Source organism: Aegilops tauschii, chromosome 2 (assembly GCF_002575655.3).
Source record: "Aegilops tauschii subsp. strangulata cultivar AL8/78 chromosome 2, Aet v6.0, whole genome shotgun sequence".
In the NCBI taxonomy this organism is placed as follows: domain Eukaryota; kingdom Viridiplantae; phylum Streptophyta; class Magnoliopsida; order Poales; family Poaceae; genus Aegilops; species Aegilops tauschii.
The window spans coordinates 565,113,105-565,134,759 of NC_053036.3; the positions used below are offsets into that span (position 1 = coordinate 565,113,105).

Sequence of the window (21,655 nt, forward strand, 5' to 3'; positions counted from 1 at the left end):
GCATTCTTGTTTGCCTTATTTGAGAAAAAACAAAAATTCCAAAATTATTCCTGTTCTGTTTCTCTAAGTTCTCTGCCTTCTATGTTTCAGAAAATCCAAAAATATTTCTCTTTCGTTGTTCTTTTGTTTTCCTTTGTTTTCTATGGCTTTTTCTGTTGTTTTCTTTTTGTCGTTTCTTTTGTCTTTGCGTTTATTTAAGTTGCAAAAGTTAAAAATTCCAAAAAGATTTCTTGTCTTAAGTGTTGAAGTGAATGAATTTCTGATTGGCTCTTATGTGCTTTATTGTTGAACTAATGAAAAGACCAAAAATATTTCCCTTCTCTTCTCTTTTGTACAAATTGTCCAATAGTAAACCTGCAAAACATATCGATGGAGAACCAAAAGAAGCAGCTAGCAGACACTGAAGTCGCGTGATCTCGAGTGTAGTGAGGGGCTCAACTGAAGAGGTTGACGAAGAAGCACAAGGCTATGAATAAAAACTAAAAGAAGTAGGTGTCGAAGTCGTGTAATCTCTGTTCCTCCTCGATCCGGTTTGGCGTCCTTCCCCTGGTTGCAGGTTTTGTGCCAAATAAAGGAGGGGAAGTAGCGGCGTGTAGAGGGAGAAGAGGAAGCGGCGACACACATGGGAGGAGGGAAGTGGCAGCACACCAACGAGGACCTGGTCAGTCGCCATCTAGGTCGGGAGGGGATGAGAGCAGCAGGAGGGGTTCTAAACCCTAGCTATTTAGGAGCGGGAGGGTTTATGGGCCAAATAATTAGGCTTTGTTTGCCCACAAGTTAACAGGCCAGCAGCGATTAATCAGCTTGACAACAGATTAGTCGGTCTAATCGACCATTTAATTGGTCTGGCAAGTTAACGTGATGAATATGTGTTATTCGAGTCGGCCACCCGATGAGTAGCGATTAACTGGCCAATTAACTCATTAATCGGGTGAATTCTTGAACAGTTGGTTAGACATTGCGGTGCCGACTGCCCCTGCTCTTGCTTCGCCGATAGGTGGTGCTTGAGCATTCAGCTATTGCGCCCACCATGGGAACACGAGTTGTGGGATTGAGACAGCGACAGAGCAACCCGTAGCCAGACAAAGGATGCTCAAACGGACTGACAGGGAGCGGAGCGTGCACGAGGGGTGTGGAGGAGGGGTGAAAAAGCGGTCGGGAGCGGACCGCCACCGCCATTTAGCTTTTGGACCTGGAGTTGAGCGATGAGGGGACGGCGACAGGGGAAGCGAGGAAGGCCGGAAGAGGGCACCGAGAGGAGAAAGGCATCATCCACCCTACGCTTGTGTGTTAGCCGCGACGACAGGTGGTTGTGGGCAGATCCGGTGTCTGCATGTGGATCTACTACTCGGGATGACATGACATGCTTGTTGAGTGAGGTGTCACAACTATTGGGCCATGTGGGTGGGTTTGGAGAGTCTGTGTTGTGCTTCGGTTAAGCCTTCATGAAGAAACGGACCAAGTGTAAATCAAAAGGCACATTTGAGGAGTAATAATATGATCCTGCACTCTGGAGTTCATGCACGAACGAGGCATCAACATTAATATGCTTGGTGAGCTCATGCTTCATATGGTGAGGTGCAATCTTGATAGCACATATACTGTATGGTGTGACAAGAGAAGAGTAATGTAGTGATAGAAACACCAAAATCCTCAAGGTCGTTAATAAACTACACCGGGTTTGGAGAGAGAGGGAAGCCGTGTGCTGTGCTCTGTCTGAGTCTTTGTGAAGAAACGGACCAAGTGTAAATCGAAAGGCACATACTAAAGTGTAGTCTGTTTCTTTGTCTTCCGGGCAATGAGAAAACCATCAAGAAAACACAGTAAGTAGAAAGGGACGAGCGAAATTGAGCATAGGATTAAGAGAGAGACGGGGAGAGGTAGTTCCACAAAGATATCGTAAAATAGGGGGGAGGTGACTCAAGTAGATGAAAGTGGGAGCAGAGACAAACTGACTTAGAATGAGAATGTGATATGAAATGTCTGGACGAGTGACATCTAGATAGACAAGACTCCCAACAAGATGACGACAATGCGTCAGATACAACAAAGGCTCATTGTCGGAAGCAGAAAGGTGGACGTTGAGCTCCATGGGAGTGTCAACAGTGACCTTATCACTAAGAGCATCACAAGAAAGAAGATACTGAATGTACTTCTCTTCGGGAAATAAAGAAGCCATCAGAGGCGGAAGAAACCTCAATTCCAAGGAAGTAGCGAAGAGGACCAATATCGAACATAAAAACTATTCACTAAGTCGAGCCTTCAAAAAGGCAAATGCACAGAGTTGTTGGCAGTGGATTAAAGTGGGAGCAGAGACAAACTGACTTAGAATGAGAACGTTATATGAAATGTCTGGACGAGTGACATCTAAATACAAGACTCCTAACAAGATGACGGTAGCACGTCAGATTGAACAAAGGCTCATTGTGAGAAGCACAAAGGTGGACGTTGAGCTCCATGGCAGTGTCAATAGTGACTATCACTAAGAGCAGCACGAGCAAGAAGATACTAAATGAATTCTCTTATATAGGAAATAAAGAAGCCATCAGAGGAAGAATAAACCTCAATTCCAAGGAAGTAACAAAGAGGACCAATATTAGACATAAAAACTCGAACCTTCAAAAAAGGCAATGCACTCAGAGTTGTTGGCAGTGATGATCATGGCATCAACATATAGATGCAAAGTTTGACCCTAAGCTGAAAGATTCTATAAAGTGCAGATCATAAACATTTGGCAAAAACTAGTTGCAGTCATCGCTGAGACAAACACTCAAACCGGACACGAGAGGCTAAAGGCATAGAGAGAGCGTCAAAGACGGCAGATCGTGCCATCAGGAAAAAAATATCTAGGTGGTGGCTACATGTATACCTTCTCATGCAACTCACCATTAAGAAAGACATTCTTGACATCAAGCTAAGAGACAGACTAGTGTCTAACAAATAACACAGGAGAAGTGCGCGAAGAGTGGTCATGTGAGCCATATGAGCAAATGTCTCATCGTAGTCATAGCCATCTTCATGTTGAAAGCCACGGGTCACAAGACGAGCTTTCTAATGCAAGAGAACCATTAGTCTAAATCTTGTAGACCTACTTACAATATACAAGTGATGGGATGAGCATGGGAGGAAGGAAAATGAGATCCCACGTGTCGGTGCGTTCAATAGCAGCAATTTCCTCTGTCATCACATGTCGATGTTCGGAATGAACATGGCGTCACGGTAAGTCGTATTGAGAAGAGCAACGCTAGAATACCCACAACGATCAATAAGCGGAAGCGGGCGAGCATAGAAGCCATAAGTAGGTTGAGCTGGAGGAGGTGCGTTGTCAACAGAAGGAGACATAGTAGTCGAGGGATATAGCTCATCGAAAGATGACGCATCAGAAGAATTCACAAGATGTGGACGACTAGTTTAGTAAAGAAGAGGATGAGGATGAGGATGAATCACCTGGGAAGCCTTAGGGGACGAATGAGGTTGGGAAGCCGCAGGTGACGATGATGTGGGGTCTACAACACTCGTATAGGAAAACACATTGGAAAGGATGGACAAGGGCAATACATGAGTGATAGGTGTATCGGCAAAAGCCACGAAAGAAATATCCTCAATGAGAGAGGCCGAAGGAGAGAATTGACGTGGATAGAAAGGATGAGGCTCATCAAAAGTTGCACCCCGAGGAATGCTTATCCGCTGATCGATACGATCCCAACACTGATAGCCCTTATGCTCATCAGCGTAACCTAAGAAGAAACATTCAATGTACTAAGCAGCCAGTTTGAGGGGCAAGAAGAACGTATTAAGCACAACAAAACAAACGAAGCGTTGTGTAGCCATGAGAACGACCAAAAAGAGACTCGAGAGGAATATCACCCTACAAAGCAAGGAAGGCTGACTGTTGATCAGGTAGGTGGATGTAGAAACAACCTCAACCCAAAAGTGACCTAAGAAGACACATTCAATATACTAAGCAATCAGTTTGAGGGGCAAGAACGTATTAAACGCAATAAAACAAACGAAGCACCGAGTAGCCATGAGAATGACCAAAAAGACACTCGAGAGGAATATCACCCTGCAAAGCAAGGAAGGATGACCGTTGATCAGGTAGGTGGATGCAGAAACAACCTCAACCCAAAAGTGAGGTGGAAGAGATGCGTTGATCTTCAATGCACAAGTTGCCTCAAGAAGGTGACGATGCTTAGCAAACAATTCTGAGCATTAGGACCACGACAAGAGAACTGAGAAAGTGCGCCCTGCTCAGCAAGGAATCCGCGCAATAAATGATTGATAAACTTGCAAGCAAAATCAGCATGGAAGACACAGGTAGGAGTGGAAAGCCGGGTATGAAGCATGGCGGAAAACTTCTTACTGATAGATAAGACCTCACTAGAAGAAAAGCATAAAATATATCCATGTGTTTCGAGAGAAATCATCTATAAAGATAATATAGTAGCGATATCCTCCTTTTGAGGCAAAGGGACCTGGACCCCAAACATCGAAGTGAACAAGATCAAAAGGACGATGGGACACAATGTCGCTATGAGGATAATGTAACTTAACCTGTTTGCTAAGCCGACAAACTGACAACCTAAAGACACACCGCCAGAGACAGATCCAAGAAGACCATGTCGAACTAAGGATGAGAGACTAGAGCCACACAAGTGACCAAGACGATGATTCCAAAAGAGCCGATAGACAAAGTAACAGAGGCAGAGAGACTGGCGGCGGTGGCAGCAAAGGGAAGGTTAAGCCAGATAAGCACCCAGAGGACCTGGGAATTACAACGTCGAGGGCCAACACCAAGTAGAGCATCCGTGTCAGGATTCTAATCAGAACATGAACATGAGAATCTGGAGGTCGAATGGCTGACAAACTAGAAGAATCGTAAGTTATATTAAAATACATCCAGTACCAAGGATCCATGGAGATGTACCTGGTTGTGTAAAAAGTGGTCACTCGGTACAAGAAAAATTAGTAGCAAAACCTGTTGATGTTGAACCAAAAGAAGCCGCTAGTAGATACTAAAGTCGCCTATCCTTCGGTGTAGTCAGGGTCTCAATTGAAGAGGTTGACAAAGAAGTACTGGGCAATGAAACTAGAAGTAGGAAGTAGGTGTTTTGTTAAAGATCGAAAACCCAAATGTATTTCTCGTTCTTCTTGTTTGGCTTCATTTGGTTTTTGATCTCCTTCTTTTGTGTTCTTTATGGTTCTTTTCCTCCTTATTGTTTCTTTTGTTTATTTGTTTGCTTTTACAAGCAACCACAAAACATTTCTTTCTCCCTTTTTTCTTTTGAAGTTCTTTGAGAAAACAACAAAAATATTTCTTCGTTCTTTTTGCTTTTTCTTTGGAAGTTTATCTGATTGCCTCTTTGTTGAAACTTTGGAAATCTTGTATTTGCTTGTCTCTTTGCATTATTGTTTGCCTTCTTTGAGAAAACCAAAAATTCCAAAAATACTTCAGTGGTGTTTCTCTCAGTTCTTTGCTTTTATATATTTCAAAAAATCCAAAAATATTTCTCTTTCATTTTTCTTTTGTTTTCCTTCGTTTGCTTTTGATTGTTCTTATTGGCTTTTCTCGCTGTTTATTTTTGTTGAAAGTCTTTGTGTTTAAGTTGCAAAACCCAAAAATTCCAAAAAGATTTCTTGTTTGCATCTTAATGAGTGTCGAGTGTTCAAAGTGTTCTTTTTTTCTTTTTTCTTCCTATTTTTTCTTTTGTATGTTTCTTTGTTTTCTAGAAACCCCAAAAGATTTCATTGTGCTTTTGTTCTTTTGATGTTCTTTGAGAAAACAACAAAGATATTTACTCGTTCGTTTTGCTTTTTATCTGGAAGTGTATTTTATTGCCTCTTTGCTGAAACTTTGAAAATATTTTATCTTTGCTTGTCTTTACATTTTTGTTTGCCTTCTTCGAGAAAAAAAATTCCAATTTTTCTTTGTTGTGTTTCTTTAAGTTCTTCTTTGCCTTTTATCTTTTAGAAAATCCAAAAATATTTCTGTTTCGTTGTTCGTTTGTTTTCCTTGTTTTCTTTTGGTTGTTCTTTTTGGCTTTTCTTTGCTGTTTCCTTTTCATCGTTTCTTTTGTCTTTGTGTTTACCCAAAAAGTCCAAAAAGATTTCTCTTTTGCCCTTATTGAGTGTCAACTATTTGAGGTGTTCTTTTCTTCTTTTCTTCCTATTTTTCTTTTGGACGTTTGTTTGTTGTTTGCTTCTAATAGTAACTCCAAAAGATTTCTTTGTCCTTTTGTTCTTTCGAAGTTCTTTGAGAAAACAAAGAAAATATTTTCTCGTTCGTTTGGCTTTTTCTGTGAAAGTTTATTTGATTGCCTCTTTGTTGAAAACTTGAAAATATTTTATCTTTGCTTCTCTTTACGCTCTTGTTTGCCTTCTTTGTGAAAAAACAAAAGTTCCAAAAATATTTCTGTTGTGTTTCTTTAAGTTCTTTTTGGCCTTTTATGTTTCCAAAATTCCAAAAAATATTTCTCTTTCGGTGTTATTTTGTTTTCTTTTGGCTTTTCTTTGCTGTTTTCTTTTTGTCGTTTATTTCATCTCTGTGTTTAAGTTGCAAAACCCAAAAACCCCAAAAGATTTCTCATTTGCGTCTTCTTGAGTGTCAATTGTTTGAAGTGTTCTTTTTGATTTATTTTTCTTCCTATTTTTTCTTTTATTTGTTTGTTTGTTGTTTTCTTTTAAAATAAACCCTAAAATATTTCTTTGGCCTTTTGTTCTTTTGAAGTTCTTTGAGAAAACAACAAAAATATTTCCTCGTTCGTTTTGCTTTTCCTTTGGAAGTTTATTTCATTGCCTCTTTGTTGAAACTTTGAAAATATTTTATCTTTGCTTCGCTTTACGTTCTTGTTTGCCTTTGAGAAAAAACCAAAATTCCAGAAAATATTTCTATTGTGTTTTTTTAAGTTTTTTTCCTTTTATGTTTTCGAAAATCCAAAAATATTTCTCTTTCGTTGTTCTTTTGTTTTCTTTTAGGTTTTTCATTTGGCTTTTCTTTGTTTTTGTTTTTGTTTTTGTGTTTAAGTTGCAAAACCCAAAAATTCCAAAAAGAATTCTCGTTTGCGTCTTATTGAGCGTTAATTGTTTGAAGTGTTCTTTTTGATTTTTTTTCTTCCTATTTTTCTTTTGTTTGCTGTTTGCTTTTAAATGATACCCCAAAAGATTTCTTTGTCCTTTTGTTCTTTTGAAGTTCTCTAAGAAAAGAAAAAAAATCCCACTCTTTTTCTTTGAAAGTTTATTTGATTGCCTCTTTGTTGAAACTTTGGAAATCTCTTATCTTTGCTTTTCTCTTCGTTCTTGTTTGCCTTCTTTGAGAAAAAATTTTCTGAAAATATTTCTGTTGTGTTTACTTGAGTTCTTTGCCTTTTATGTTTTTGAAAACCCAAAAATATTTCTCTTCCGTTGTTCTTTTGGTTGTTTTTTTGGCTGTTCTTTGTTGTTTTCTTTTTATCATTTCTTTCGCCTTTGTGTTTAAGTTGCAAAACCCAAAAATTGCAAAAAGATTTCTTGTTTGCGTCTTATTTAGTTGAACTGTTGTTTGGTTCACTCTTCGAACCTCCTAACTGTTTGGATGTTAATCCCCTCTTGATTACTTCTTTATTTTTTTATCAAATTTTAGTCCTTGACGATTCTCACTTGGATTATTTGAGGTTCTCTAGAAACTTGGATTATCATATATGTCTAAGCATTAGCAACTTATCTGTTTATTAATCTTCGTTTGTATGATCTCTCCTATTTAATTTCTTCTTCGTCTATGTTTTCAACAATTCTGGTTTGCATTTGTGTCCTTTTGCTTAGAAATTTGGATTATACGTCTTAACGGGAGTGTCTTCATGATGAGTTAGGATTATAGTTATCCTATTTCTTTTCTTTTCTTCAGGGTTTAACTTTGTCATGAATTCTGATTTGGATTTGTTGGTGTTCTTTAAAAATTGGAATTATAGGGTTGGTAGACTTCGATGATCTTGTTTTGGTATGTATGTATGTTTTCTTTGGATGCCACAGAAACGGAGGGTAGCAGTCATGTAGAGATGAACCAATGGTTAGAGAGGTTTTGTTTTTGTTAATGGCTAATTTGACTTCGATGATCTCATTTTGGTACGTATGTATGTCATCTTTGGATGCCACAGAGACGGAGGGTAGTAGTTCCGTAGAGATGAATCAATGGCTGGAGTGGTTTTGTTTTTGTTAATGGCTAATTTGATTTATTATGGTTCAACGGTTTTTTTATTTGGTCAGATCTTCTTGGATGATGTTTTGGTGTTGAACTGGAGTTTGATTATTTGGATTATATAATCCCGTTTGATTACTTCTTGTTTGCATAGTATAATTTAGTCCCTTATGATTCTTACTTGGATTATCGGTGGTTCTAAATATGGCTTGGCGGGAGCAACTTATTTGTTAATCTATTTTGGATGAACTATCTTTATTTAATTTGTTCTTAGCTTTCACCTTGTATGTATCCCTTGCATATGTAGGGTTGGGTACTCCCCAATATGCATAGATATCAGGTTCTTCAAGGGCATCATCATATTCTTCACCTTCTAAAGATTCATCTTCCTCCTCGTTGCCGCCGTCGTCATTTTCCTCCTCTTCAGGCGGTGCGGCGGTCTTCCCCTTGGTAGGAAGGAGCGCGGCGAGCCGCAGTCACCTTCACTGGCTCCAGCTCGAGCAGTGCTGCCATCCTTGGGCTCAAAGCTTTTGCCCGAGCAGCAGAGGTATGTATAGGAAGGCGGCGAAAGCCACGAACTACTGCAAACATCAACAAGTCAAGGTAGGACGAAGAAGAGAAGGAAAGCCACTATGAATCTTAAGGCCACACGGCCCTGGGCTCAAGAACACTTACGTCACTAGAGGGCTGGCAGCGCTAAAAGGCTCCATTACGACAGTGAGCGGAATTTTGTTTGACCCTAGATCTCTTAGGGTGTCGATGCGGGCTCGCAGCTCGTCATTGCTGAGCTCTTGTGTCGTTGCTTGAGTCGGATCTTAAGGTCCCATGTAAAGATACATGGGGTGAGCCCGAGTGGCTGGACTCACGGCTCGAGTCACGTCTTCAAGACTTGCTCCCCGGTCAGCCAGCGGTCGATCAGGCTCTCCACCGCGTCTATCAGCCCCCGGGCGTTGCTGGATGTCTTCTTCATCGGCTTCCAAGATCTCTCAGACGCTTGGGTAGCTCATTGATGAAGGGCGGCAGATCTCCCACGAGCCCCGAAGCATAGAACCAACCCTTATGCCAGTTGCAGACTGACTTCGCCAAAGCAATCTTGAAGCAGTCCGATTCAAGCTGGAGCTGGAGGTTGGCGCCTTCAAGGTCGCGGATATCATCACCATTCTTCTGGACCTTCACCAGGAAGTAGTATCAAAACAACTCGAAGTTCGGGTTCGTCCCAAGGAAGCATTCGCAAAGGGTGATGAAGTTGGCGATGTGGAGAATGGCGTTGGGTGTCAAATGATGCAATTGACACCTGTAGGAGAGCAAAAGTCCACACACAAAGCTGTCCAGCAGGAAAGCCAAACCTCGACAAAAGAACTGTTGGTGCAACACTCGCTTGTACCGGCTGGTGCCAGGATGGCCACGACCCCCGCCATCCTCCATTGAAGTACCTCCCAAGGCAGCAGAAAGTCGTCTTGAACCAACACAGTGGAGAACCACTTGCCTGTGGTCTCGCCTGCCTCCTCGTTGGCGGAAGCGTTGTCCTTCCGCTCGTCAGCGGTGGTGGCCTTGGGAACGGTCCGGCCACGACCTCGACCGCGGTCTCCCTCGCCTCGCACCATCAGCGTCTCGCTTGGGTGGAGAATGAAAGAAAGGGAGGGCTCGAGGAGCAAGAGCTTGCGACAATGGCAGTTCCGACAGGGGAGGGAGAAGTAGTAGCGGGATCTGCGAGAGGAACAGAGGAAGTGGGGAATGTCTCTCTCCCCCTTCTTTATATCCCACCGGGAAACCCAAGCAACGGCTTCGGTAGGTCGACATGTGCCCCATTTCCTTCGCGGTTTCCCACTACGCAGGATGTGGGCGCGGAGATCCAGGCATTATCATCATGATGCAGCGGTCAAAGCGAAACCGACTGACCATCTCCCTATCTTTTGACAGTTATGACGGGATGTGACAAAGCGAGTGGCAGCGACGCCTAGGTTCCTATGGCTAGCAATAAATGATTTGAAGAAGACTTGCCACCGGAAGCCGTTCAGCCATGAAGCTGCGAAGATGCGACGCCGGAGGCCATGCAGCCGTGAAGCCGCAACATTGCAAAGACGCAGGCCGCAAAGCCGTGAAGGTGAAAGATGCAAAGCCGCTAGATCGCGGCACCACAAAATCAGGAGCTACGAAGCCACAGAGATGCGTTGCTGGGGGCGCGCGATAGCCAAGTACATAGATTTTGAGGTCGGGCTACCGAGAGCTAGACTGTCTCCATCACTGAAAAAGAGCCTGCCTGGATTTCGTTCTCAAGGCAGCAAGACTCCACAACTCCAGACAAGCTCGGTCGCTACTGATGGTACAATATACCGAGGGTGGCCCGTCCACCGGGAAGCTCGAGACTTGGCTGGCTTCAGGGCCCAAGAGGCCTAGCGGCATCCTTACCTAGCGATCGGTCCAGGGGTCTAGGCTTGGAGATAAAATTTATCCTTGGCGTGCAAGCCAAGAAGCTCTCACAGTGAGGTCAGTTAGGATCCCCATCAACCCTAGCTCTCATCCCCTTTATAAGGCGAGGCTAGGGGTAGTTTGAGGCATCTGTTCCATTGCTCAGACCTTGGCAGCATTCATCATCCTCCACTTGTAACCCCCTCGCACGAGGTGCTCCCACATCAATCCAAAACAAAGCAGGAGTAGGGTATTACCTCGATCATGAGGCCCCGAACCTGGGTAAAACTCCCGTGCGAATTCCCTTTACTTCCCACTACGGTCTGCACCCTAACTGGGTCACTGACGGTTTTCTGCACCATCACTGGTACTCTGGTAGTGAGTTGGAATCTGTTTAAATCATTTGGTTTGCGATATATCTCTCTAGGTTCAGTCCATTATATGTACCCTTGATCCCCGTGTTGGTCTTCTGCGCCTGTCGGTTGCACGATATATTTAGGAGGTTTGGTCCCATGGGCAAACCTTTGCTCTTTAACTAAGTCAGGTCAGTGCCTTTTCGGTGGTTTGTTCGATTCATTTGTGTTGGCCTCCATGCGTTGGTTGCAGGACTGAATCTGGTATGTGGAGATCATGTCGAAGGGGTTTTGAAGAAGGTCTGATTTGAGTTCATGAGTTCCATCATTCATCATTTAATAGGAGGTGGATTCAGTGTCCTGATTGATTCTTATTGTAGCAGTTGATCTTGCTTTTGGTATGTGTGTATGTTCTTCTTTAGTTACAGTCAAAGATGAATCAAAGGCTGGAGAGGTTTGGTTTCTGTTCATGGCTGATTTGATTCGTTACGGTCAACTGTTATTTTCATTTGGTCAGATCTTCTCGAATGTGGTGTTCAACTACTCATCAACCTAGAACTTCGTGATTGTTTGGATGATATAATCCTTCTCAATTCAGCTTCTTCATTTGCACAGTACTCCCTCTGTAAACTAATATAAGAGCGTTTATCCTTAAAAAAAAGAGCGTTTAGAATACTAAAGTAGTGATCTAAATGCTCTTATATTGTTTACAGAGGGAGTACAATTTAGTCCCTGATTATTCTTACTTGGATTGTTGGTGGTTCTCCAGAAATTGGGATTATATTATTTGCTGCATGGCCATCATCTTTTTGGTTCGGTTTTGGTGTGGACCAGTTGGTTATTGGGTGAACAAATTTCACAAGTAAGGAGTAACATTTTTCACTCAACCTTGATATGAGAAGTGTTAGTTTCATACTACTGTCCTATTTGGTTTAGATAATTCAGTTCCTCTATTTGGTGCCAGTTGCCTTCAGTAAAAAAAATTGTGTTCAATGCTAGCAAATATTATGCAATTTAACTAAAAAAATCAGTTGATTAATCTCTTTTCAACCTTAACATAGAAGATTGTGATATTTTTTTGATTAAACCTGTGAAGAAAATTCAGGTTCGTACAAATTTTTGTGTAGATACTCTTTGCTGCTTGACCATGATCTTTTTTGTTTGGTTTTGGTGTACACTAGTTGGTTATTGTGGGGACAAATTTTATAAATAACATTTTACACTCAAACTCGATTCAGATAGTTCAGTACCTCTACTTGGTGCAATTGGACACCAGTACCTTTTTGTGTGTGTTCAAAGCTAGTTAAAACTATGGAACTTAAATATACGAATCAGTTGATTATTCTCTTTCGAACCTTACCTGAGAAAATTGTGATTTCTGTTTGGTTTAGCCTGTGAACAAAATTCAGGTTCCTACAATTTTAAATTAATCTAGTTTCTGGATGTGAGCTGTATTGTTTTCAGGTTTTGTACATGACTTGTATTATTGGTCTTGTTATTTTTTATGTTGGAAAGGTCTGATATTTAGATTGTTGATCTGCTTCCTACAGATCTCTTTGTCACGAAATGTACTGGTGGTCTTTAATCTGTTTTGCACAATGCACAGATGTTGGTGTCTTACTTTAGTGGAGTGCTAATCTGATCATGCTTGGAAAAGGGATATCATGATAGGTTTTGTTAGCCTGGGGCTTGTCTGAAACTGTTGTAGTCCTGTAAATACAAAAGTAAAAAGTGTTGAATGGGAACAGTAGTAGGTGTCATTGTCATCTGGATTTATCAGTCTGTAGTGTACACCTGGTAAAAGATGGTCTGAACTCTGAAGCTAGTAGAAACTACTGGTTCCACATTTCTTTTCTTGATTCAGATAATTCAGTTCATTCATTTCGTAACATTTTGCCGCTAGTACAAACTACTGAACGTACGCCATCGCTGCCACGCCCGTGCCGCCCCGCCTCCTCCGACTCCGGCGGCAGGTCGGCGGCAACCGGCGAAGGTCTGACCACGACAGGAACAAAGATGGAAACTGCACAATCTCAGAATGTAAGTCCTGTCTCTCGACTCCCCTCCCGAAATTTGGCATGTTACTTTCTTGATCATGGGTTCATGGTGCTGATATCCTGATACAGAGAAGCTCAACAGCAAATATGGTCAATGGGTAATAGGCCTTGTTTTTTGCCTTGCTGTTGGCTGCAGCAGCACATGCGATGAGCTTATTCAGCACGTGGACTTTGAATCAATAAGGCTGATTGGAGTTGAAATGAATTTGAATCAGAAATAGGATATAGTGCAGGCTTAGCCTTGGACCATATATGCACGCAGCTCGTGCATTTCTACACGTAGTCCTAACTTTTATTAACCTGTACAGTCCTAACTCCAATATATACTTGGATTCTGTAGAGCAACGGTAATTCGTCTGCCTACTAATTCTGCTCCCGTAACAACGCTGCTGTAATTATGCATATCAAGTGCTCCACATGCATAGTATTCTGGATGGTAGTATATTTCCTGGACCTTTTTTCCCCGATTTATAATGATCTAAAATGGTGTGCAGATTAGGTTTTTAAATGGACGAAATGGAATACTTTTTGGATGGATATAGCATGGCCTACCTGAGAAGGAAGTCTTCATGTGCGACAGAAAAAGCTGCTTTGTTTGTGCCTTTTGGTTTTGTGGGCTCTTTTGCTGTTGCAGGGACAGAGGCACTAAGCATCTTACTTTAAAAATATATCTTGTTTGTGCAGTTGCAGGGTTTCGTCCTTCAGTTTTTAACTATCTGAACTTAGTGCGGATTTTTGGTCAAATGACACCCGTATGACATAGATAATGGCTTCATTGGAAAAACATTGTAACCCTGTATATGATTTATTTTATATCCTGCATGTTCTAATATTGACAGTTATGAGTCGGTGCAGATTAGTTCATAAGACGCAGTATGGATTAGTGTTATCTTGAAAGAATGTGAAATTGTTATGCTTTGTACTGCAGGCCATAGTTGCTGCTCCTTCGAAAATAACCTTAATGCTCAATCGAAGTCCTTCAAGTTATTGGTTGCCAATCTGTAATGTTAAAGATAATAAATAAAAGTTTGGCATGCTATTAGAGCTTCATCCACTTGAAAAAACATCTGAAACAGAGTCTGTCAAATAGTATAGCACCTGTCGAAGGCTAGTTGTGCGCAAGGCATTTTGCTTTTGTGAGATTACATGGGTTAGAATCTGGCACATACAGCTTGCCCTTCTGTTCTTCTTGCATCAACTAGCAGCTCTTGCAACATCACACATTTTGATCACTGTTTGACGTCTAATTTTACTCCTTCTATGTTTCGAAAGAAATCACGGTTCAATTAGTTTTAGGTCAGGAATCTATGAAACATTTAGACATTAATTTAAAGGCTGATTACGCAAGGCGCTACTCTTTTATAGACTGGGAGCCTTATGCATACCGGAGCACTGCTAACATGTGTTTTGATGATGTTCATCACTAAACATTTGACTTTGCAGGCTTGTGGTCAGCTTCACTGGTTTCAAACAATGGCGGAATGCTTGGCTTCGATATTTGGTACAGAGAAAGACAAGGTCAACTGTCCATTTTACTTCAAGATTGGAGCTTTTCTTCATAGCGATCACTGTTCTCGCATCCATAACAGGCCAACCATGAACATGTATCAGCGCCCTGATATGAACCCTGGTCACATGATCCTTGGAAATTAAGCATCTCTCCCGTGGTGCAGCACCAACTCAGGACTGAGGCTTCTGATTTTGTTGGCTTACTTGCTATCTGACATGGTCGCAGTCTACGCTCTTGGCCAGCTTTCACTGCATAAAAGTGCTGTGCCTGGAGCTGGAGAAATGCACAGGTTTTCGTTTTTCTGGATGCCTTTCCTCCTCATTCATCTTGGTGGGCAAGATACTACCATCACTGCTTTCTCCATTGAGGACAATGAGTTATGGCTGAGGCACATGCTCAATGTACTCACCCAAATTGGCTTGGCCTTGTACGTGTTTTGGAAGTCATCGGCACACATCCAGTTTCTGATCCCAGCCATGTTTTTCTTCGTGGCTGGAATCGTCAAGTATGTGGAGCGGACATGAGCTCTGAAGTGCGCAAGCCGAAATGCCCTTAGGGGTGATGATTCTACTTAATGTGAAAACAAGTCAGTTTCCTGATCTAGAAGGCAAGCTGAAATTGGACTATGTGACAGTTGTGAAGTATGCTTTATCTAGCGCACCAGGTGTCAGAAATCTATTTGTTGGTCGCATGCTTGCTAAAATGGAAGGTCTCGCTATACCATGTTGGTTGATCAAATTCAAAGGCTTTTGAGGGAAGGGAGGATGTTCAAGCTATCTCATGTTCGTAGGGAACAGAATGGTGCAAGCCATTATCTGGCCTCCTTTGGACGGACAGAAGGTCGCACTGTGGTGTGGTTGGGTTCGGGACCAGGAGACGTCCCTGATATTTGTAAGAATGACTTATGTCCTGATTGATGAAATAAAATCTTCCTTTCACCCGCAAAAAAAAAAAAGGAAGGTAACATACAGAGAACATTTTACTGCTGATACTGTTTTTCAAATACCAGCAGGGCAGCAGATGGGCAGCATATATTCAAAATTCTGGAGATTGAGCTAGGGATGATGTATGACAATCTGTACACCAAGGCAACTAGGCAAGGGTGGTTTGAACATGGCTTGGGGCTGTACCCCGTTGTCTCACTCACATTTCACTGGTAGTTGCTTTTGTGCTCTTCCTTGTGGCCTTGTGGGTAACAAGTAAGGTTTTACAGTGGAGTTATTGTTGCAATAACCTATGCATTGTTCATTGGAGTGTTCTGCATTCAAGTTTGTGCCGACTTCTTGATGGTGATGATGTCTCCATGTACATGGGCATTCTTGGAATCCTGTAAGTGCCGGAGAGTTGCCCGTGTGGCTTGGTCTGTTTTCATGAGCCTACAGCCAGAGTCAAGGCCGTGGTGGTCAAATTCCATGGGGCAATACAGTTTTCTCAATTCCTGTTTCTCTGAGTCTATCATGGGGAAAATGATGAATCCGGTAGGAGCCAAGGAGATCTGGCGCAACTTCTGGCATACCAAGAACGTTCAGATCACAGCAGAGATCAAGAATGTCATCTTTGAAACTAAGCATCATCCTGGGTTACTTAGCGGTGGTACAAGCCCGTCACCAGGCCTTGGTCCAGCATTGGACACAATCCCTCGGGGACTAGCCGCAACATCACGGAGAAGAGGCGTCAGCTTATGGATACACGCAGGGGGAATATCTGAATACATGATTTACCATGGACATCAGCAACATAGGCGATGTACTGAAGGAAGCTTCGGAGAGTGTGGCCAACGCTAGTGCTATTGGTTGCACAAAGATAACTACCACGGTGCATTCGATCAATTTTCAAGAAGCTGTTCAGAGAAGATATATCCTTAAAGGCCCATACCAACTCTGTCACCGTTATTTTCTGGTAGGGGAATGCCAATTGAAAAACGCTTAGTCAGCATTAGTTGATACTGTTGGTGCAATCGGATTGAATGTAGTTTTTAAAAGGATGGCACATATTTGCTTTGTCTGTTATTTGTTTAAAAAGAAGGGGAGAATTGTGAGGGCTGGAAGTTCTGCTAGAGGATATCAAATGAAATAGATTTGACTTCTTTGAAAGTCATGTGGGCGGTATAGCAAATTTTCATAATCGGGCTCAAGAGAAATGCAACTAGTTTGTTAAACTCAGAACATCAATCCTCAGCTTGTTTAAGCGACCTAATCAGATCAAACTCCTTGGAGTCCCACAAAGCCACAATAAGTCATAAACATAAGAAGAAAAGTACTACCATGGCGGCTGAGATAAATAACAGCAGATCACTGACTCATGGAAAAGCGGCGGTTCAGGCAGGGTTGTCAGCTTGGTGCGATGGGTTCAGCCACCACCCACGTTAGTTTTTTACGGTGAGAAGTGAAATCTTTAAGTTCACAAATTTCTGGCAGTAAGATGGACATGTGAGAAAAATGATTTGGCTTTCGTTGATTCCATTTCTATCCGTGCTTCCATTTAGGATACATATGGCTTGGTCCGACCAATAGTACTCTTAACTTCTTATTTCTAGTCACTTCAAATTTTCTAAAGGAATTACAATGCACTTTAATCTGTTCCAGTTTTGATTTTACAGATGGAGAACGAAAAAGGGAGACTTAATTGGCCTCATGTTATATAGCGTAGCATGAAAAACTCTGGTCCAATATGATCTTCCATGTTAAGCGCTAGATCAAGACATTATGAGGATAATTGAAAATACGCGCACTAAAGATAGCATTTAAGCAAACTAGAATACTCCAAGAAATTGTAATCATAGAGAAACTTTCCCTTTGGGGGGATAACTTGCGAATATTTGAATTGGCAATGCCTTTGTTCTTTGATTGTAACAGCTCCATAGACAAGTTCTACATTGACTAGGCATCTTCAATAGATAATTGTTAGATGAAAGAAATTTGGACCCAGGTTGTTCAGGGCTGGCACTATCAAAGTTGTCGCCAATCTATTTCTTGTACCCTTAGTGTTTTTTTATGTTAATGTGACTGTTTTACTTGTTCAACAGCCTCGCTGTTCCGCACAGACACCCCTCTTTTAATCTGGTACCACTTAAAAGTTGTAACAGCCGCAAAGACTAGTTCTACATTCATGAGGCATCTTCAATAAAGAATTGTTAGATGAAAGAAATTTCTATCCAAGTTCTTCAGGGATCAGTTTCCTGTACCCTCTTAGTGTTTTTCTTATGTTAATGTCACTGTTCTACTTGTTCAACAGCGTCGTCGTTCCTCCCAGACACGCCTCTTTTAATCTGTCTCTAGAGAAGAAAAGGGGATGATCACCTAGTCAAATATATTACCGGCGAGTAGCATATTGCTGAACATTTTGCACAGATTATTAGTTTAACAATTGGTAACTTTTCTGCAGCTACAGAAATAGTATTGGCCGATGTACCTGACAGACAAGTCCCATTGACCATGTCTCTTCCAAGTATTTGTCAACTCATCCCCTCGTCCATTGACCTGAAGTGGTATCTTCCTCTTCCCTGAGAAGGTTGCAGGAAGCTACAGGAACCATTTAGCCATGACAAAGCCCAATACCAGCAGCCTGCCGAGCTTCTTCTGCATAGCTTGTGCAGCTGTTGTCATCCTAGGCAGAACCTGCAGTTGCTTGCAGTTCACTTACCCCAACTTCAACGCAAGCAACAGGGATGATTTCAGCTTCAGCCCTGGCTCAGGAATCTCCAACAACTCCCTGCAGATCACGCCGAACGCCGGCAACATGACCCACCGGTCGGGGAGAGTGGTGTACGCCAAGGAGACCCTCAAGCTGTGGAACAGCAAGCGCACGGCGCTCAACTCCTTCAGGACAGATTTGATGCTCAACATCCTCCCACAGAACGGGACTGGAGAAGGTATGGCCTTCGTGCTCACCAATAATCCGTCGTTGCCCAGCAACAGCAGCGGTCAGTGGCTGGGTGTGTGCAACAACCAGACAGACGGCGTGAAGACGAACCGAGTAGTGGCCGTGGAATTTGACACGAGGAAGAGCTACAAGGATGACCTTGACGGCAACCATGTCGGCATCGACATCAACAGCATCAAATCTCTTCGGCAATACCCGCTTAATAATCTCTCCATCTTCCTCTCAACTGGGTCAGATGTATGGGTCAGTATCAGGTACCACGGCACATTACAGTTACTTCGAGTATTTCTAGTCCAGTACAGCATCCGTGGACAGCATCTTTTCAAAGGAGATATATACATTGATTTGTCACAGTATCTAGTGGACGACATATATCTGGTGTTCACAGGTTCCACAGGCGACGCCACACAACTGAACCAGATAAAGTCATGGAACTTCACCACAGTAGACATCGATGTCAAAGTTAGAAGAGGGCATTGGAGAAAGGTGCTTTTGGCTCTGGTTACATTGCTTGTGTTCTCTATATGTTTGTTTGCTGGGCTGTTCATGTGGAGAAGGCTGACGCGGCGGAGAAGGCTCGCCTACCGCAACCTGGAGAAGATGATCGACGCACATGGTCCGGTCAAATTTAAGCTCAGGGAGCTCAGGCGTGCGACTGCCAACTTCAGTCCTACCCGCAAGCTCGGCAGAGGAGGCTTTGGCACTGTTTACCTTGGATACGTCGATGGGATAAACTTGGAGGTGGCCGTCAAGCGGGTGTCGACGGACAAGCAGGAAGACACCAACCGGGGAGAGAAGGAGTTCGTGGCGGAGGTGAACACGATCAGCAAGCTGTCACACCGGAACCTCGTGAAGCTGATCGGCTGGTGCCACAAGAAGGGCGAGCTGCTGCTTGTCTACGAGTACTTCCCCATGGGAAGCCTTGACAAGCTCCTTTACGCCAGAGAAAGGACCGCGTCGTCCTCGTCCATGTCGGCGTCAACGCACACCCCGGAGCTCACATGGGAGCGGCGGTACAAGATCATCCGCGGCGTGGGTCGGCGCTGGACTACCTGCACCACGGGAGCAGCAAGCGGATCCTGCACAGGGACGTCAAGGCCAGCAACGTGATGCTGGACGCGGAGTACAACGCGCGACTGGGGGACTTCGGCCTCGCCCGCGTCATCCAGCACGACGGCGTCACGCACCACTCGACGCAGGTCGTGGCAGGGACCCGTGGCTACATGGCGTACGAGAGCTTCTTCACCGGCCGTGCCAGCCTCGACACGGACGTCTACGCGTTCGGGGTGTTCGTCATGGAGGTGGTCAGCGGGAGGAGCCCCAGCAACGCCGTGCAGCACCACTACATCCACGACAGCGACCACCGTGGTGAGGAGGATTACTCGAGCGGCGGGGGAGCGCGACACCCCTTGCCGATGCACATTGTGGACTGGATATGGAGGCTCTACGGCGAGGGGAAGGCCTTGCATGCCGCCGACCCGTTGCTTGGCGGCGGGTTTGACCAGGCGCAGGTGGACTGTGCGGTGAGGCTGGCGTTGGCGTGCTGCCACCCGAACCCGAGGGAGAGGCCGTCCATGAGGACGGCGGTGCAGGTGTTGATCGATGGTGCCCCAGCGCCGGAGCCGCCGGTTAATAAGCCTGCGTTTGTTTGGCCTCCGGGCGGCAATCAGCAGGAGATGGAGCTGCCGGACGTCGGGTTGCTGTTCACGGGAGGGGCTAGGCAGCACAGCAGTTTCTGCTCCTTGGCCTCCACTTCCCTCACGGGGAGGTGAGCTTCGTGGAGAGTTGTACGCTTGCCTTGTACTGCCGAGTGTTGACTACGGTTTCCTTGTGAAATTATGCAGTACTCCCTCCGTTCCGAATTACTTGTCGCAGGTATGGATGTATGTAGATGTATTTTAGTTCTAGATACATCTTTTTGCGACGAGTAATTTGAAACGGAGGGAGTATTTATGTTCGTCGCTGCTCTCCTCTCGACGAGTTTGTTATTCGAAACGAGCTGGGAACAAAGTTTGTAATCTACCCTAATGACATATAGTTGGTTATACCTGGCATTGTCGGCATCTTTCGCCCGTTACATTGTTGAAGGCATTGACTTGAACTTGCTCGGACTCTATATTTAGGGTGAAAACCCACGATATAGCTTTTAGTGGTTGGATCCGGCGACGGTGGCATTTGAGCATCGTTTCTTTTACGAAGGCGTTGCTTTTCGATAACCTTTCTTACAGTCCTTGTGTTGACAAGAGATAGTTGATGCCCATGGTTGTTGTTGTTTTGTTCGCTTGAGAACTAGGTGTGGCAAGGGTCACAGTGGTGCACCCTGTGCCCATAGTTTGAATCTCGTCGGAAGCAAATTTCTAGTGCGTCAATTGGGTGGGCTTCTTCTATAAAAATATGTCCTGGGTGCTAGTGCTCATGAATATATTTTTTTTGTTCGCTTCATTTTTTTCTTTTTATTCATCCTAGGCATAGATTTGGTTTTCTATGACTTTGTTACTTGCCAACAGGATCCTTTGTGTGTGTGCATTAATATTGGTTGTGTGCATCTTAATTATGCAGAGTCTGGGTGTGTGTTTATTATGTATGTATCCCCTTTGATGCTACATTGTGAATCAATACAAACCGCCCTTTATCGAAAAATAACATACACACTAGATATAGCATTTAACCAAATTAGTTTTTGTTTTTTAAAAGGAGGTTAAACCCCCGTGATGGTGTCCTGAATTAGAGGGTGCAAACCATGTTCGTACCCAATGCGCGTGGGCCTGGCCGAGGACCCCCAAAACAATCAGCCAGTGGGCCACAGTCATCAGGCCCCCTGAGGAATCTCCCAAAGACTTGGCGCATGCTCCCAAGCACGAATGCAATCTTCAACATACTTAACTTCATATGCAATCTTGACTATGTAACACCAGGTACCACTGGCGTTTATACAAGCCGAGGGGTGTACACCGTAGAGGCCAACTCATTCATACTCGATCTCGAGGTAGATCAACCTATACTCTGTACCCCATCCATCATTACAATCAAAGTAGGACACAGGGGTTTACCTCTTCGAGAGGGCCTGAACCTGGGTAAACAGCAGTGTCCCCTTGTGTCTTGTTACCATCTAGCTAAGACTACCAGATTGGGGCCCCTACCTGAGATCTGCCGGATTCGATATCATTGGTGGCCCATGCAGGTCCCTCTGAGTAGTCAAAGCGACTCGATGGTGTCACCGATGATCAGATCGGCGATGACACAACTTTTTGCGCCGGAATTTCCCACGCTTCGG

The 21,655-nt window shown here is 43.6% G+C and overlaps 1 long non-coding RNA gene and 1 pseudogene across 1 annotated transcript; both read left to right on the plus strand.

The window, feature by feature from the left end:
- The first annotated feature begins 1,641 nt into the window (after nucleotides 1-1,641).
- Nucleotides 1,642-16,755, plus strand: LOC120973730 (uncharacterized). The gene is made up of 2 exons (XR_006670605.2): nucleotides 1,642-12,972; nucleotides 13,484-16,755. It is a non-coding gene; the product is annotated as an uncharacterized lncRNA (long non-coding RNA).
- A 1,129-nt stretch (nucleotides 16,756-17,884) lies between these two features.
- Nucleotides 17,885-20,611, plus strand: LOC109777027 (probable L-type lectin-domain containing receptor kinase S.5; annotated as a pseudogene).
- The last annotated feature ends 1,044 nt before the right edge of the window (nucleotides 20,612-21,655 follow it).